Raw genomic sequence first — 17,487 nt, forward strand, 5'->3', positions numbered from 1 at the left:
AGAAGGACACTACGTAATGATCAAGGGATCAATCCAAGAAGAAGATATAACAATCGTAAATATATATGCACCCAACATAGGAGCACTTCAATATGTAAGGCAAATATTTTAACAGACAGGTTATGCAGACTTAATGGCTGTTCTCATGTTCCTCTGACTCTTATGCCCATTCTCTTTCTAATATACATGCATTTACATCAACTTTTTGCCTCTTGACCCCGGAATAGGTGGCTGCCTTCTGAATGGAATTTAATGAGTGGTTCAAAGGCTGTTTCTAAGTGTACACCTTCTATGTGCCAAGCCCTGTGCCGGACGTTGGAATTACAAAAAAAAAAAAAAAAAAAAGTATGGCACGATCCCTTTTGTTGAAGAACAAAGTCTAGCAGGAAAGACACCACCCAGGTAGCTAATCGTGATATATTAGGAAAGTATTCTATTAGTAGTGCTTGGTGGAAAATTCCATTCAGGTTTTGTCTTTAGGAAGTCATTGTGACAATGCCTGGATTTGTATTAAAAACACACAACTTCCGTTCTATCACAGTCTCCCCATTTCAATATGATATCTTCATTGGCTTCCCATTATCCATAGAATGAAGTTCAGACTTCTTGGATCATATTCAAGGCCTTATGCCAAAGCTTCCCAGTAGATGTGTCAGATCTGCTGAGATGATGCTATAGACTGAATTGTTGAAACCCAATTCCCAACGTGATGGTGTTTGGAGGTTGGGCCTTTAAGAAGTGATTAGCTCATCAGGGTGGAGCCCTCATGAGTGGGATTAGTGCCTTTTATAAAAGAGCTACTGGAGACATCCCTGGCTCCTTGGGCCATGTGAGGTTATGGTGAGAAGATGGCTGTTTATGAGGAAGTAGGCTCTCACCAGACACCAAATCTACCAGAGCCATGTTCTCGGACTTCCCAGCCTCCAGAACTGGGAGGAATAAATTTCTGTTCTTTTTAAGCCACCAGTCTATGGTATTTTGCTATTGCATCCTGAACAGACTAAGACAGATAGTGACAGCCTTGCCCATCTACTCTGGTGTATACTAAAAATATGATCCTTATTCCACATGTGCCTCAACCTGAAATATTTTGGGAAGCCTTGTCCTTCACAACCTGTCCCTGATTTTCCTTTCCTGACAAATTTCCCTCAACTGTCCCAACGCACACAGGGTCTGTTCCCTGTTCCTTGTCCATTCGCCCATGTTTCCCAACCTACACACCTCTGCTCACATGGTTCTTTCTGCCTGGAAGTCCCGCCCAACCCTTTCTACCACTTCTGTGTAGTCTGCAAATTCTTGAAAAGAATAACTTTTAAGTGACCTCTTTCATGAAGGATTCCCTGCATTCATTGTCCTTTGACCTGCAATAGTGTTTTATCTTTTTTACGGCACTTGCCATCTGTTACCTTCTTAGCAGTGAAAGGACCTAGTGCTGTGTCTGGCACATAGTAGGGCTCAGGAGGTCAGCTGACCAGCCTGCCTGCCTTCCCTGCTTTATTTATAGAATCTTAGGAAAATTACTTAAATCAGTGGTTCTTAAATGTGGCTGAACATCATAATTGCCTGAGGAGGTTTTGTTTGTTTTGTTTAATATGTCGATGCCCAAGCCATACCTCAAATCAATGAAACCAGAAACTCTAAAGGGTGGTTTCCAGCATCAGAGTTCCCCAGCTGACTCCAACATGCAACCAGGGTCCAGAGCCGCTGTTCTGAACAACCTGAGCCTTGTTTCTAGGGTCGTTCTGAAACCTAAATGCCATGTTTGCGAAAGCTTGGCACAGTGCCTGGTGCGTACTGAGTGTGCAGCAACTATTAATTACTGTATTTTACCCCAGATTTTCACTTCTTTGCCGACAGGGTCTTGCACATAGTAGGTATGGAATAAATGCTGGTTGAATAAACAAATGCTCCTTGAGAAAGCTTCAGGGAAACCCCCAGCAGGTTGTTGCAGACAGCAGGCTTTAATGTGAACTAAAGGTTGTACCTGGAGCAGAGGCATGGGGATGTGGTCTGTCCTGGGTGCAGGCAGTGGGGGAGAAGCGGAGTGGGCTGGGTGTTGGCTTTACAAGATTGAAAAACAATAATAAAACCAACTACAAGTCTATTTTCTTTTTATTGTCATCACACACTGGAAATTCTTAACAGTACCGGTGATAAAATGCTTCTTGCTGGGATGGACTTCTCCCACCACCCCTGCCCTCTCAGCCTTATCTCGTTTCACCACTGGCTCGGAGCCCGGCAAGAAAAGACAAAAGAGCTCTTACCGTCAGCACTATTAATGAGCTAAATGGTTGGAGAAAGAAACAAGGGAACTGTAAATTATATTTATAAATTATGTCATATAAAGCCAGACTAAGTAATTAAACTGTGGACCCATAATTAAATACTTGTATAACATTTGGGCCCTGAGATTTCTTTCTACCACAATGGTTAGCAGGCTGTGTGGTGGGCTGATGACTCATACAGAGGTCCTGGGGCAAAGTGATGTCAAGGTCACTGTCTAAACAGAAGAATCCTTGAGGGACAGCCTTGGATGTGGTCAAAGGAATGGACAAGTGATTTGCAGGGTAACAGGTGAGGAGTTTCCCCAGACCTCCTGGAGTATGTGAGAAGGGCAGTAGCATCCTAGATTAGTGAATGAAGGCCAAGCAGCAGTGCTCTCAGGCCCAGCAGGAAAGGAGGGCCTTCCCACTGCTGGCTCCAGCCAGCCCTCCCCTTCACATGCCCACCCTTCACACGCCCACGCAGAGTCACAGACATCAATACGACTTCTTTGAACAGTCTCCTTTTCACATCTCTCTACCTTTGCCCATGTTGTTGTCAGCAACAACAAAATATGGAACGCTTCATGAATTTGCGTGTCATCCTTGTGCAGGGGCGATGCTAATCTCTGTATCGTTCCAACTTTATATATGTGCTGCCGAAGTGAGCACCCTTCTCTGTTCTTCACCTAGCCATTTAGTCCTTCAAGATCTAGCTCCAAGGAGCTCCATGGAGACGTTTCCTGATGCATTTAGGCAGCGGTAAGTCTTCCTCTGGCTCTCACAGTTACATTATGGGGTAATATAGTTCTCTGCTGAGTGTGTCCCCTGTAAGGTCCTGAATAGCAGAGCCCCTGTTCTCAACTCCTAAAAAATTGCCCAGCAGAATGGAAGGTGCTTAACACCCCTCTGTTGAGTAAGTGAGTAAATGACTGAAAGATGGATAGCCCTGCATAGAAGGGGAGGTGGTATTATCCCTATTTTTCAGAGCTAGACGGTCAGCTCAGGGGTTCTGTCTTGTTCAGCTTCCTGTTGGCAGCACCCAGCATGGCGCTCAGCAGAGAGAAATTGCTCCGTGAATATTTGCTAAGCGTATAGGGGGCAATCGAAAGGAGATAGACTTTGGCACAAATTTCCCTCATCCCAAATCCCGCCCCTCCCCCCACCCCAGAGAAATAAACCAAATAAGTGTACTGCTAGGACAAGTGTCAGTGTCCACTGGTGTTTACAGAATAACACTGTGTATCTTAGCAAAACCATGGGGAGGGCAGGCAACGCACATCAGGTCTAAGATCAAGGTGAGATTTGCTGGGGGTGTTGGAGGGAAGGGATAGGAGAGAGGGATGCGGAGCCTGGGAGGCCCAGGTGTGGGAATTCAGGAGAAGGAGGAGGAGACGGTGACGAAAGCATCTAGAGCAGCCTTGAAAGGGAGGTCACAAGAGAAAAGGAGAGTCAAGAGGGCGTGGTTTGTGGGGAAGAGCGTGATCAGCTGTGAGATAAGCTGCACGAAATGCTTTCAGGGTGAGAGAAGATGGTAGAAAACTGGGAGGTGGGGGGATTGGACCCAGAAGGTCTGCAAGGAATCCGGGGGTGAGGCCCAGCTGTTTCCTTGCCCACAAGCACCCCAGGTGGTGCGAAAACGCACCAAGGTTTGAAATCTGCTGGTAGAGGTTAAAGAACCGGGACTCTACACTTACTCAGCTGCCTGGCTTGGGGGGAGGGGATAGCTTGCCTCTGCCATTCATTATGTGAGTGGCCTTGGGATAACTCTAGATCTCCATTTCCTTTTATGTCAAATGGAGATGATAAATGTACCTACCTCTTAGAGGGGTTGTGAGAATTCAATAAGTTGATACCGATGAGCAGTACCTGAGCCTAGTAAATGCTCAGTAAATATCCACAGTAGTAATTATCTATAATATATCATTGGACATTTCACTAGCTGATTCCATGTTTTTCTGCATCCCTCCACCCAAGGGAGGGAAATGCTAAAAGTACCTCTGGGCGTTCCCTACTCCATAGGTAGCAGAAGGGGGAAGTTGGATGGGAGAGAATTAAATATCTTTTAGGCATTTTTCCCACTGGGGTATTCTGTCATATGCCCAGTCTCTTACGAAGTTGTTTTGTTCCCTAAGGGGGAGCACAATAGTCAGCTGTGTGGCCTTGGGGAAGTAACGTTCCCTCTAGAGCCTCTGTTTACCCATCTGTAAGTCGGAAGGATTGATTCTCTGATCTCTGGTAGCCTTTCCCATTCCATGAGGCTACTAATTCTAAATCCATCAAGGGCTGAGACGGGGGTGGGGAGACAGGTGGGCACTGGAGGGTGCTGCAAAGACCAGGTTGGTTGATCGAGGACATCTTAGATCTGTGTGAGGTCAAAGAGCTTCCAAGGTCATGGTTTTCAGTCTCAGAGTCCCCAAGAGTCCCCAGGATGGCTGTATACCCTCTACTGGGGGAAGGACAGAGAGATGGTTGGCCCAGAGGGCAACTGCTCTGGTCACACAGTGTCCATGAAAGATCTACAGGGGAGCAGGACAAGGAAAGGAAAACTGCAGGAGGACATCCACACATGTGGAGCCATTTGCCTCTCTGTAGCCCTGCATTACAGGATAGCCAGGTATGAATTGCATTAGGTGCTGTAGTGTTTCATCAGACCAGATGTCCCATCGTGTAAATCCCCTCAATATCAACCCTTACAGGCTTAACAAAACTGCAAGAAAACCCCTGCACTCTTCTGCCTGAGCTCTCATGTTCTTTTCGGTGATTGTAATTTGAGAAAATATTTTTTTCAGTACCCAAAGGCTATTTTCTATGCCTCAATTTCTGTCTCTCTTTCTCTCTGTCACTCTCTCTCTCTCTCTCTGTCTTTCCCCAAAGACTTGTTTTTCTGTAAATACTGCAGCTCAGCTCTGAATCACAGATCAAAGCATTGCTTCTTCATTCATCTTTTGAGGCCAAATTGCAATTTATAATGTCTGTGGTTTTCACTAATCTGTCTCTGTGTCATCTTACTTTAAATCAGCAGAAAGTAGCCCACAATAACACATGGAAGCGGCCACACGGAAGAAGCACAGTGTAATTTGAGCACGGCGTTATTGAGGCTCCGTACCCACAGGTAGAACTATCTGGGGCCTTTATTATATCCGACATTAATCTTGGTAAACAACTTGTTTTGATGAAAGTTGAAAGCCAGATGAAACAAGGACAATTCACGGTTATCAGAAAACAAAACGTGATCCCTTCCGCCTCCCACGCCTTCCTGAACTTTCCAGAGACATCTAAGGCTTTGTCACTTTGGACCAAATAAAGGGAGTGTGGAAGTTGGGCTGTTTTCCTCAGAGAACATGCTGATAGAGAATTCCGGAACTTTAGGGGAACTGGACATTTGCAGAGCCAGGTCAGAGTCTAGGGCCTGGCAAGGAACCTGGAGAGTTATGGGTTTTTGGTTTTCCTCCTCAGAAGAAAACATTCCTGAAGACAGTTATTATGCCTGGTTACTTAACCTACTTGCTTGTCTCCTGGGGACAGGGCTGACACTAATTGTGCTTGCCGTCAGCTTTTTGGGTGAAACACTGTCCCTTAGAGACTCCAGGGTCTAATGGGGTTATGACAGACCAACACCACCTGTACTAATGCAAAACGCTTACCTGGATGGACCAAGGTTAAACACATCATTGAATAAAAACTTTATTTTGAAGCACATCAGTTTTCTACAAATGCTGGATTAAAATGATAGTATGAATAATCCTTATTCTTCCTGAATTTCTCTAGGAGACTTAAGGAGCTCAGTTGTCACTTAGGCCAAGCAATGGGAGGTCGATAATTTGGCATCTCCAGTCCTGGGAGTGCCTCAGGGTTTAATTTAGACCCAGCTCCCTCCAGGCTATTAGATCTGTCCTACTTTCCCAGAGACAGGAGCTAGCAAAGAGCTCCTTCTTTGATCTTCTCCTGGGGAATATACTAACCCCGGGAAAGTTGCCGGTGGCAGGGGGAGGTGGGGGGAAGGTAGCTGGGGGGAGATGAAAGAATCTGGTTAAAATTCCCAGGTTTAGACTTCTCTGACAAGGAGATGCACCATCAAAACACTTTAAGATGTGCTTCAATTTACAAAGCAATTTCAGATTAAACTGTCCTATATAAGGTAAGCCGGGTTGGGGACATTATCTTCATTTTATAGATGAAGGAATCAAATCCCTGAGAGATTAAAGCAATTATTTGCCCAGGATTACTCAGCTACTACATGGCAAGGGGAAATCTCCAAATCCAGTATTTTTTCTTATTTAAGTCTGGTCACAGAGACCTATGAGGCTACTCACTGCGTGAGCACAGAGCTGGGTGCTTGCAGGTAACATAGGTCATGCAAACCTCACTGTCAGGTGAGTGGCAGAACTTGGATTCCAATACTAATCTTCCAGTCCTAAATCCAGGGCTCTTGCTATGCCAACTCTCTGGGTATTGAAAAATCAACCTGGAAAGAAAGAAAAAGATCCCTTAGCTATCCTGAATTATCTGGATTGAAGGTCTGCAGTAGGAAACTGACGTAAAGTGAAGAGATTACTTTTCTAGAGATGTAAGATAGTAATGGCTAGTCTCTTGTCCTAATTATGTGCCGTGTAATTGTGTCCCTTCCTACTGAAGACAATGGTACTTTATGGAAGTGATATGTAAATGAGGGGGATGGTGATTTTATAATGCACTGGAAGTGGGTAATTGACTGTGGGTATTGTCCGACAGTCAGACAATAAATGGACAGGGGGCAGGGCAGTGGTGGGGAGCATATGGTGGACGCAAAAGTCTGATATAAAAAAAGAAGATTTTGGGCTTCCCTGGTGGTGCAGTGGTTGAGAGTCCGCCTGCCGATGCAGGGCACACGGGTTCGTGCCCCGGTCTGGGAAGATCCCACATGCCGCGGAGCGGCTGGGCCTGTGAGCCATGGCCGCTGAGCCTGCGCGTCCGGAGCCTGTGCTCCGCAACGGGAGAGGCCACAACACTGAGAGGCCCACGTACCGCAAAAAAAAAAAAAAAAAAAAAAAGATTTTGAGAGAAGACAGGTTGATTAAAAGCAAGGATTGGAGACACATTGAATGGTAAAAAGCATAGCAGTTGACAGAATCTAGAAGGGGAGTGATTTTGAGAATCTAATTAAAGCAAGAGACTCTCTCTCTCTCTGAATAGCTTTATATGTGCACACCGCTGTTTTCTTAAGCTAAATCCTGGGTTAAGCACCCTTGAACTAGACGGAAGGCAAAGAGGACTTTAAAAAATCATTTATTAAGCTCAGCTGGCCAGCCAGGCATTAGGAATTGAGACCTGTGTATGGGTAGATGTCATGGAAACCAGAAGAACAAGGAACTGTTATGGGGTCTGTAGTTTGGGGTTTGGAAAGGAGATTTGCATTTCTAACCCAGTCAGAAAGGACCTGAAGCCCCAAAAGCCAAGGCTGAGAGAGTCAGCCAGCCTGGGGGAAGCAGACTGGGGCAGAACTAGTTGCTGGGTGGACCCATGCCAGGTGGGAATTGGTGACTAGCCTGGGGACACTGTCAGTCAACATCACTTACTCTGAAATGTCCGTTTTGTAGTCAAGTAAATTGTCTCTTAATGGCTTCCTGAGAGCCTTCTGCTTACTGATTCATAGCGGCAGGAGGAACAGAGGGAGGGAGGACACCGAGCCGCCACACCAACCTGACACCTCCAAAGACAGAAGCAGATTGTACAAGTCCTCAGCAGGGGGTGGAGGCTGAGGGCATGCTCAGAGATCTGGTCCCCAGAGTCCAAAGTGGCCTTGCTGAGGGTGGTCCTGGTCAGTGTTGCCTAGGGGAAATTATTTGGGTGTCAGATTTCAACTCCATATTTGTCAGCTAGAGTTCAAAGCAAATTAGAGGTTATGACTTTGCATCAGTGTAAAGGTAAGTGGCTCTTTGTTTGTACACTGTTGGTGGGAATGTAAATTGGTCCAGCCACTGTATGGAGGTTTCTCAAAAACTAAAAATAGAACTATCATACGACCCAGTAATTCCACTCTTGGGTATATATCCGAAAAAAACAAAAGCACTAATTCAAAAAGATAGATGCACCCCAATATTCATAGCGACATTATTAACAATTACCAAGATATGGAAGCTACTTAAGTGTCTATCAACAGATGACTGGATAAAGATGTGGTATATATACACACACACACACACACACACACACACACACACACACACACTGGAATACTACTCAGCCATAAAAAAGAATGAAATTTGGCCATTTGCAGCAACATAGATGGACTCAGAGAGCATTATGCTAAGTGAAATATGTCAGGCAGAGAAAGACAAATACTGTATTATATCACTTATATGTGGAATCTAAAAAATACAACAAACTAGTAAATATAACAAAAATGAAACAGTCTCACAGATATAAAGAACAAACTAAATACCATATGCTAACACATATATATGGAATCTAAAAAAAAAAATGGCCAGAAGAACCTAGGGGCAAGGCGGGACTAAAGATGCAGACCTACTAGAGAATGGACTTGAGGATATGGGGAGGGGGAAGGGTAAGCTGGGACGAAGTGAGAGAGTGGCATGGACATATATACACTACCAAACGTAAAATAGATAGCTAGTGGGAAGCAGCCGCATAGCACAAAGAGATCAGCTCGGTGATTTGTGACCACCTAGAGGGGCGGGATAGGGAGGGTGGGAGAGAGGCAGCTGCAAGAGGGAATAGACATGGGCACATGTGTATAACTGATTCACTTTGTTATAAAGCAGAAACTAACACACCATTCTAAAGCAATTATACTCCGAGAAAGATGTTAAAAAAAAAAAAAAAGAACAAACTAGTGGTTACCAGTGGGGGAGGGGAGCAATATAGGGATAGGGGAGAGGAAGGCACAAAATATTGACTGTAAGATAAGCTGAAGGACAACACAGGGAATATAGCCAATATTTTTTAATAACTGTAAATAGAAAGTAACTTTTAAAAATTGTATACAAAATAAAAAATTAAAGCAAAAAAAAAAAAGGTAAGTGGCTCTTATAGAACACTCCGCTCTTTGAAATTTGGGGGGTTTCTCACAAAGGTATCCTGTCCATCTGGTCCTGCAAAGGTCGGGAGCCAAGGAAGTGGATGTGTTAACTCTGAAATAGGACTTACCTGAAATAGGAGTAAGATTGCCCGGACTGTCCTACATTCTCTTATTTAAAATAAAAAAAAGTGCCCAAGAAATGATTCATTCTTCCCCATGGTATATCCTGGAGGGTATAACTGACAGGTTGATTTAGACAAAGAAAAGATATAAACAAAGGCTACTAAGCCAGAACCTTTTTTGCAAAAGCTAGGATCAGACCATACAGTCAAGATGTGTTCAACGACACAACATTCACTAAACACCCATCAAACCCCCCGCTTTGGTCGGATATTGTGCTTAGTACATGGCGCGAGGGACAGACAGTCCCTCCCTTGTGTGGAGACAAAGTTGTTAACCACTAGCGTGAAGTAGGACCAAGTAAACAGAAATCAAGGGTTTGGGGAGTGAAAGTAGAGTTACAATGAATTTTGACCCATGGCAATCAGAGACTGTCTTACCTGACTGTGATCCGATGTCAATTTGGGATATTTCCTCTAGGTTAGAAGGGAAATTCTGAAAGCCAGTGAATGGGCCCATGGTTCTGGGAAGTCAGGAGAAGACTGATGGGCCCACCGAAGACAGAATGAAGTTAGAGGGGGGGAAGTCTAGGCTCCCGTTTTAGACCCTCACAGAGAAGCTACATGGCGTTCAGGTAGGTCTTGAAGCGTGATTAGCATTTGGGATTTCTAAACCTCGACACTATTGACTTTGGGGGCCAGGTAATTTTTTGTTGTGAGGGGACCGTCCTTTGCATTTTAGCAGCATCCCTGGCCTCCACACAGTATGGAGGCCTGATAGAGCACAGTAGCATGCTCTATCCCAGTTGTGACAACCAAAACTGTCTCCGGATGTTGCCAGATGTCCCCTTGGTGGCAAAATTGCCCCCAGTTGAGAACCACAAGCATAGCTGGAGGTGAGGGAAAAGCATGTGTCAGACAATAAGATCCCTTTGAATGAATGGACAGAGGCGTGACTCTGCCTGGGTAGGTCAGGAATAGTGGCCACAGGGTACGGTAAGGAAGAGGATGTAGTGGTGGAAGAGGCTAGAAGAATAGTTTAGAGCCAAGTTGAAATCCTTGCTAATGGCATCGCTAATGATTTGGACATGATTTTGCAGGTAATTGGGAGAGCATGAGGTTTGGTAGGAGGAGACTGAGGGGAAGAGGAATCTGACAGGAGTATAGAGATGGGAATGGACCAGTGGGAGAATGAGGGCAGAAGATCAGCAGCTGCTCCAACCCAGGTGGGAGGTGAAAAGCATCTGAACTTAGGGAGAGTGGAGAGGAGAAGCAGGTGTAAGAGACATTACTCAGGGAGATTGGAAACTTGGTGACAACTAGGATGTGGTGGGTAAGAGCCAGAGAGGAATCAGACAGGTGAGAGGGAAATTTGTGGGTAAAGAGCAGAGCACTGGCTTAGATAAGGAGATGTGGAAGAGGAGGAATAGCAGCTCTGACCTGCGAGAATGAATTCTTAAGCCCTACTCCTATCTGTGCCTCCATGTGGACACATTGTAGTCATTCAATAAATTCTTTTCTTTTTTTTTTTAACAGATCTTGAATTACCAGTTATCAGCTCAGGTTGAACAAGTCATCTATCTGTTCAGTAGGGCAAAGACAAAGGCTAGACTACTACTACTACTACTAGTTATAATAACAACAGTAATAATACCTGCCATTTATTTAGCAATTACTATGTGCCAGGCACTGTGCCAAAGTTTTGCACACTATCTCCTTTAGCATTTGAATAATCCTATGAGGTAGATACTACTTTTTTCCCCACCTTAGAGATGATTTCATTCATCACTATGTATTAAGTGACTACTATGTGTTGGGCATGTTTTTAGGAACCTAGGATAGATCAGTGAATAAAACAGAGCAAAAGATAAACGCTGCCATTGGGAATTTGCCTTTTAGCGAGGAAACTGAAATGGAGACATTAGAACTTAGTAAGATGAGGTGCCTGCCTGTTCACATGGCTGGGGAGTGCTGGAGTGAGGCCCACACAAACCCCTGAGTAGATACTCATGGAAAATTCCCTTGCGAGGCAGGCACAGGAGAAGGAAACATTGCCCAGGGCTAGCATGTGAGAATTCTAAAGCCCAGAACTTGGATATGAGGACAGAGTGTACAGCTTCCTGAGTGACAGAATTATTGAATTATCAAGAATGCATGTAATTTCTGTGAGCTTCCATGACTGGGGATATACTGGCATTGTACTCGCAGTTCTGCACAGCTCTGATCAGGCAGGCATCTCATTCTTGGTTAATTGCCAAGACCTCTAATTTCAGTCAAGAGTCTGTAAGAAATAAGAGGGTCAGTGGAGAGCCATGTCCATCCACCTTCAACCTTACCTAGTTTATATATTTTGCGCAATATATTATCTTCCCTGGGAACAAACCAAAATAATATCATCTAAACTAAGTCCATCATACTTGCCCAATCTCTACCTCAGACCAGACTCTGCTCTGGTCTAGCTCGTTGGCTTAAGGTCTTCTGACCACATCCCTCCCCCAACTCAGCTGAGAAGGATAGAGCTGTTTTCACATATTTGGGCAGAAACTTCATCTTTTCTCACAGGGAGCAGGAGTAAATGAGCTTTTTATCTCACTCTCCTCTTGGGCAGGAGGAGAGACCACTTTGCACTTTGCACTGGGTGGACCTTGGGAACCAGGCCTACATAAGTCTGAGGGTTTCACCTGTGACATAAAAATCCCAACCAGCTTCTTCTAGAGCCATAGTCTTAGTTCATACTGGTTGGTGGTGTCCACTAGCCAACTCTGGGGAGAAAAGTCAAATCGATTGGACATAGAATGCACAAGACCTGGCCTTGGGGCCCTGTATATTTAACTTAGTCAGGAAGCTTTTGGCCATAGTACATATAAAACCAAAGTGAAACAATGATAAAATGTTTGCTCACACAGTAAGAAGGCTGACATGGGCTGCAGTTATAGTATGACCCCAGGCTGCTCATCAAAGACCTAAGATGTTTCCTTCTCTCCATTCTGCCACCTTGGTGTTGGCTTTATCCTCAGACTGGTGATAAAACGGCTGCTGCAGTCCCAGCCATCACCCTTGTGCCAGTAATAACCAGAGGAAGAACGAATTTCCTGTTTGTTTGGTTTTTTTCCTTTCTTTTTTTAGAACAAGGAAACTTTCCCAGAAGCTTCCTAGCAGATTTCACCCTTATACTTAATTGGTCAGAATTGGGTCACATGCCCATTCCTAAATAAAGCCTTGCCTGATGGAATAGGTCCACACAGTTGGCTTATAGACAAACCAGAGTCACCATCTGGAGCTGGGATTGCCATCAGCTCCCCCTGAAAATCACGGCTGTTTGAAAGAAGGTGGATGCCTGAACCCAAACTCATTTCTGTTTGGAAGGAGGAAGAGAAGTGGGCGATAATCTTGGATTTTTATGTTCACAAGAATGTTCATGTCAACAGCTCACCATCTAGCTCCCACAGGGTCAGCATTATCTGTACCGCTAGAGAAGGGAAGCAACTCACCTTTCTATTTCCCCTTACTCAGCCCTACCCTGAGGCCCGCACATCTGTTGCATTTGGACCATGCCAGCTGGAGGCCTACTTCTTTTTTTTTTTGCTAATTATAATCTTACTTTGTACTTAGGAAAGACCACTCTTCCAACATGTTCTAGGCACTTTTACAGACTTGATGACATCTTCCCAGAGGATTATCATCTTCCATTTATGGAAGTGGTGTGAGGGTCATGAGGCAGCCCCAAAGGCCCAATTGGGAGGCAGAGCACAGTCTCCTCCTGGGTCCTCCGACAGGGGTGACAGGCCTGGAAGGGCTGAGACTCCCTCCAGAGGACTCTGGGTGCAGAGGTGCAGTCCATGAACAAAGGCTTCCTTTGTGCTGACTGGAGTTTCTGGAAAAAGTTAGCTCCTCAGCAATCTTGGAGTGATTACACAGAGAAGAGTGGATTAGAAAGGCTGAGATCAGTATTTGTTTATATTGGCCTCATCCTAGTTTATATCCTTACCTTTGGGAAAACCATAGGTGGGCCATTGGATTTTTCCAAGAAACATCCAGTCCCTTTGCTATGCTGGCCACCATGCTGGGTGTTGCATATACAGCCATGAACAAGACACCACTCCTGACCTCAAAGAGCTCAGATAGTGGGGGACAGAAGTCCAAGAACAGGCAATTGCAAGACAGTGAGATCAGTGCTTTAGTCCTCCCTCAGCTGGGTGGGTGCTGGGCTTCCAGCAAGAGCTGCTGTTTAAGATGAGACTTTAGGGATCAAGGATCAAATATTTCCTGTTTCTAAGAAAGACCATGTCTTAACTCAAATTTCTTCAAGTTTGAGAAGCATTGATTCCACAGAATGATAATTTTAAATCACCTGGTAAAAATGCATAGATAAATTTGGGAAATTATAGATTAAGCAATCTGCAAGACTACAGAACTTTTAACTGATGAACTGATAACCATGAATCTCTGAGATACGGAGTATACATTTCCCAATTATATTTGCCAACCACGACATCTTTTCCCCCTATCTCTCCCAGATGAGTGACTTCAATGCTGAGAACTTGGAGTATTGGAAATGAGTTGAGATGGAGAGTCGGGGTGACAATGGGTCAGAGGGAGAATCGTAGCCGTGCTCTGAAAGGTTCTGGGGCAAGCATTTGATATAATAGCTGTGTTTATTTGATGGCCTTATTTACATTGTATAGTGGACACCATGATCTCTTGAAATAATTAAACTCAGACACGTGTAGTAAAAATATTCTTCCTGTAGTGAATAATTTAGCAATGGACATGTGGCCCCATTTTCTGGCCAATGGGATGAGAGGGGAAGTATACTAAGGGCTTACAGGGAAAGCTTTCCAGCTCTAAGAAAGAGAATAGAGGAAGAGGCAGCTGCTCTTCTTCCTCCAGGCATATTCTCTCTGAATGGGACAGCTAGAACTGTAGAGACATCTTGCCACCAGCCTGAGTAGGAAACTAATACCTAGATGGCTGAGTAGAAATTGAAGCAATCTAGGTCTTTGATGACAATGTTGAGTTTCTGATTAACTACACCTGGAGCCTGTCCTATTTATTGACTTAACTTTGACTTCTTATTATGTAATCATACATCTCCTTATCTTTTAACTAGCTTGAGTCAGACTTTTCTGTTATTTGCAGTCAGAAGGATTCTGGCTAATGGAATTTCTTACTTTAATCTTTCTATGAAAATTTTCCACTGGCATAGTTAATTATTTTCCTGGTCAAGGCTCATGACTTGGATTCTCAGAGTGTGGGGAGAGCTGTCCTGGACTCAAGTGTCTGAGGCAGCAGGTGGTATATTAGTGATGCACAAAGCAGGACCAAGACTCATCTGGTTTAGGCAAATGGGGATTTTTGTGGGCTGACGTTCTAGTGGGGCTAGTGGATGTGTTTGCTTGAGGAGATGCAGGTGGGCCCCCTGCAGATACCAAACAGGCAGCTGGAACTCAGGGAGCCAGGGCAGGAAAAGAAGGCATTTGCTCTGCTGACTGATCTGGAAAAGGCCTGAATTCTCATACAGGGTTGGCAGGCAGCCTGATCCCACACATCCTCCTTCTACTGTCACCTGGGTGATGTTGGCAGGACTTGCCTGCTTGGACAGGCCTTACCCCACACCCCTCCTTTTGCCTTCAGTAACATCTTCTGCCCTTTGGTGGTTTCATTCCTTTGGTATTACTTTTTTTGTTTTTTTTTTTTTGAATGGTTCAAATTTACTTTTATACACCTTCAAGGGAATTTCTTTTTTTAAAGATCTTTTGACTTGATTCTATTGGTAATTGTATCCATTAACTTTTTGTTTTTACTATCTTAAGCATTTTTAAGTTTAGAGTTCACTAGTGTTAAGTATATTCACATTGTTGTGAAACAGATCTCCTGAACTTTTCATCTCGTGTGATGATTAAATTTATGTATCAATGTCACTGGGCCATGGAGTGCAGAGATTAAACACTAGTCCTGGGCGTGTCTGTGAGGGCATTTCTCATGAGATTCATCTGAATTGGTGGACTCAGTAAATTGCCCTCTCCAATGGGGGTGGGTATCATCTGTTCAGGGCCTGGATAGGACAAAGAGCGGAGAAAGGAGATTTGTCTCCTTCTTGCCTGCATGCTAAGCTGGGACATTGGTTTTCTTCTACTACCCTTGGATTGGTATCACAGCTCGGGCATTCCTGGATCTCCAGCTTGCTGAAGGCAGATCATGGGACTTTTCAACTTGCATAATTGCATGAGCCAGTTCTTCCTAATAAATCTCTCTCTCTCTTTGGAGAACCCTAACACACACATGTTGCAAAACTGGAAACTTATACCCATTAAACAACCGTCCCCTTCCCTCACCTGCCTCCGCCACCAGCCCCTGGTAACCACCAGTCTATTCTCTGTTTCTATGAACTTGACTACTTTAGATAACTCATGTAAGTGTAATCATATGGTGTTTGTCTTTTTGTGACTGGCTCATTTCACTTAGCATAAGGTCCTCAAAGTTCATCCACATTGTAGCATGTGACAGAATTTCCTTCCTTTTTAAGGGTGAATAATATTCCATTATATACATATACCCCAGTTTGTTTATCCATTCATCCGTTGATGGACATTCGAATTGCCTCCGCCTCTCAGCTATTGTGTCTTGGCAACACTTTTACCTGCTATTGTGATTGATGTTTGGGCTTCTAATTCTGTTGCCCACATTTTATTTTAACCAGATTTCTCTGGAATAGCTCATGGAAAGGAACGCCCAAGAGGTATCTTAGCCTCAGAAAGAGGATCTTGATAATGAGGTTTTCAAGAAAAAACTTATTTTGGAAAAAAACCACCGAAAACCAGAACAATTCCTATGTGCTCCACGTGTAGCCAAACAAAAATGTATAATGTAAAAGGTATCTTTCCCTCAATGTAACAACTAATCTCAGTTCTAATCTGTAACCAATAACTGCAGCTGAAACGTAAGCACATTTAAATATTCATTTTCTTACCCGTAGAAGCTAATATAAGCTCAATATAAAACTTTTGGAAAACAGCAATAAAAGCTACCATTTAATGAGGTCATATTTTCTGCAGGGCTTTTGTATCAAGTACTTTAAAGATATTCTTTTTAATCTGAACAACTCTTTGAAATAGGTATTTGTAATATTGCAGGTGAGTTGCAGATTAGTGGGAGGGCATCTCCCTAGCCCCACTGTTGCACACACCTCCCCGGTCAGGCCTGACTTATTCACCCTGGGTACAGAACTGGGCTGAACACCAGAGCAGGTACAGCTCACCTAGATGAGCTCTCCCTCTGCCCTGAAGTTCCCATGGGCGGCTCAACTGCCAGTGACACTCTCTGCGTAAGTAAGGGCCCGCCGGAGTTGGAAAAACAGTTCAATTCTTGCTCCACTGCTGCCCTTTTATATTGGGGCTTACAACATCATCCTAGAAAAACCTAAACTAACAACCTTTGTATTTCTAGTAAAGAGAATGTTTACAAACATTGGACTCTCTTGGTTCTTCAGCCAAGCAGCATAACTAGGTCCATAGAACAAGGCTTCTCATTTTCTAGTGCCCTGGAAAGCCCATTTCCTTGCAGTCCACTCCCATGAGCTGATTTAATCCCCTTTACTTTGGTAGCTCTGATACAGATTTTGAGCTGGTGGTAAATTCATTTTCCTGTATGTGTGTGTATGTGTGTGTGTGTGTGTGTGTGTGTGTGTTTAATGATTACAGTTGAAGCAACTGAGCCTCAAAGAGGTTAAATATTTTGCCTAAAGTCAGACATATAATAAGAAAGAGTCAGAGTAGAATTGAAGTTGCTGCAAGTTAAAGCAGACAGAATACAGATGGGTCTTGGACTTGGCAATGTTCCTTATCATTTTCAAATTTCACTTTTCACATCTGAAACAGGGGTACTGGTAACTACAAGGATTGTTGTAAGGATTCAAAGTAATATATGTAAAGAACCAAGCACAATGCCTCATGCTCGGTGGGTGGTCCATAACTGTGAGTGACTGTAATTGTGCTCCTGACTCCAAAACTTTTCGAGCTTTCCTTGGAACAACAATGCTTCTCCCACAGAAATGAAAATAATGGGAAAAAAAGAAAGAAAAAGAAAA

The 17,487-nt window shown here is 44.0% G+C and overlaps 1 non-coding gene across 1 annotated transcript; it reads right to left on the reverse strand.

Moving 5' to 3' along the window:
• Positions 1-2,830: 2,830 nt before the first annotated feature.
• LOC132526646 (U6 spliceosomal RNA) lies at positions 2,831-2,933 on the reverse strand. The gene has a single exon (XR_009542637.1). It is a non-coding gene; the product is annotated as a U6 spliceosomal RNA (small nuclear RNA).
• Between the last annotated feature and the right edge of the window lie 14,554 nt (positions 2,934-17,487).

The sequence above is a fragment of the Lagenorhynchus albirostris genome, chromosome 9, assembly GCF_949774975.1.
Source record: "Lagenorhynchus albirostris chromosome 9, mLagAlb1.1, whole genome shotgun sequence".
NCBI lineage: Eukaryota > Metazoa > Chordata > Mammalia > Artiodactyla > Delphinidae > Lagenorhynchus > Lagenorhynchus albirostris.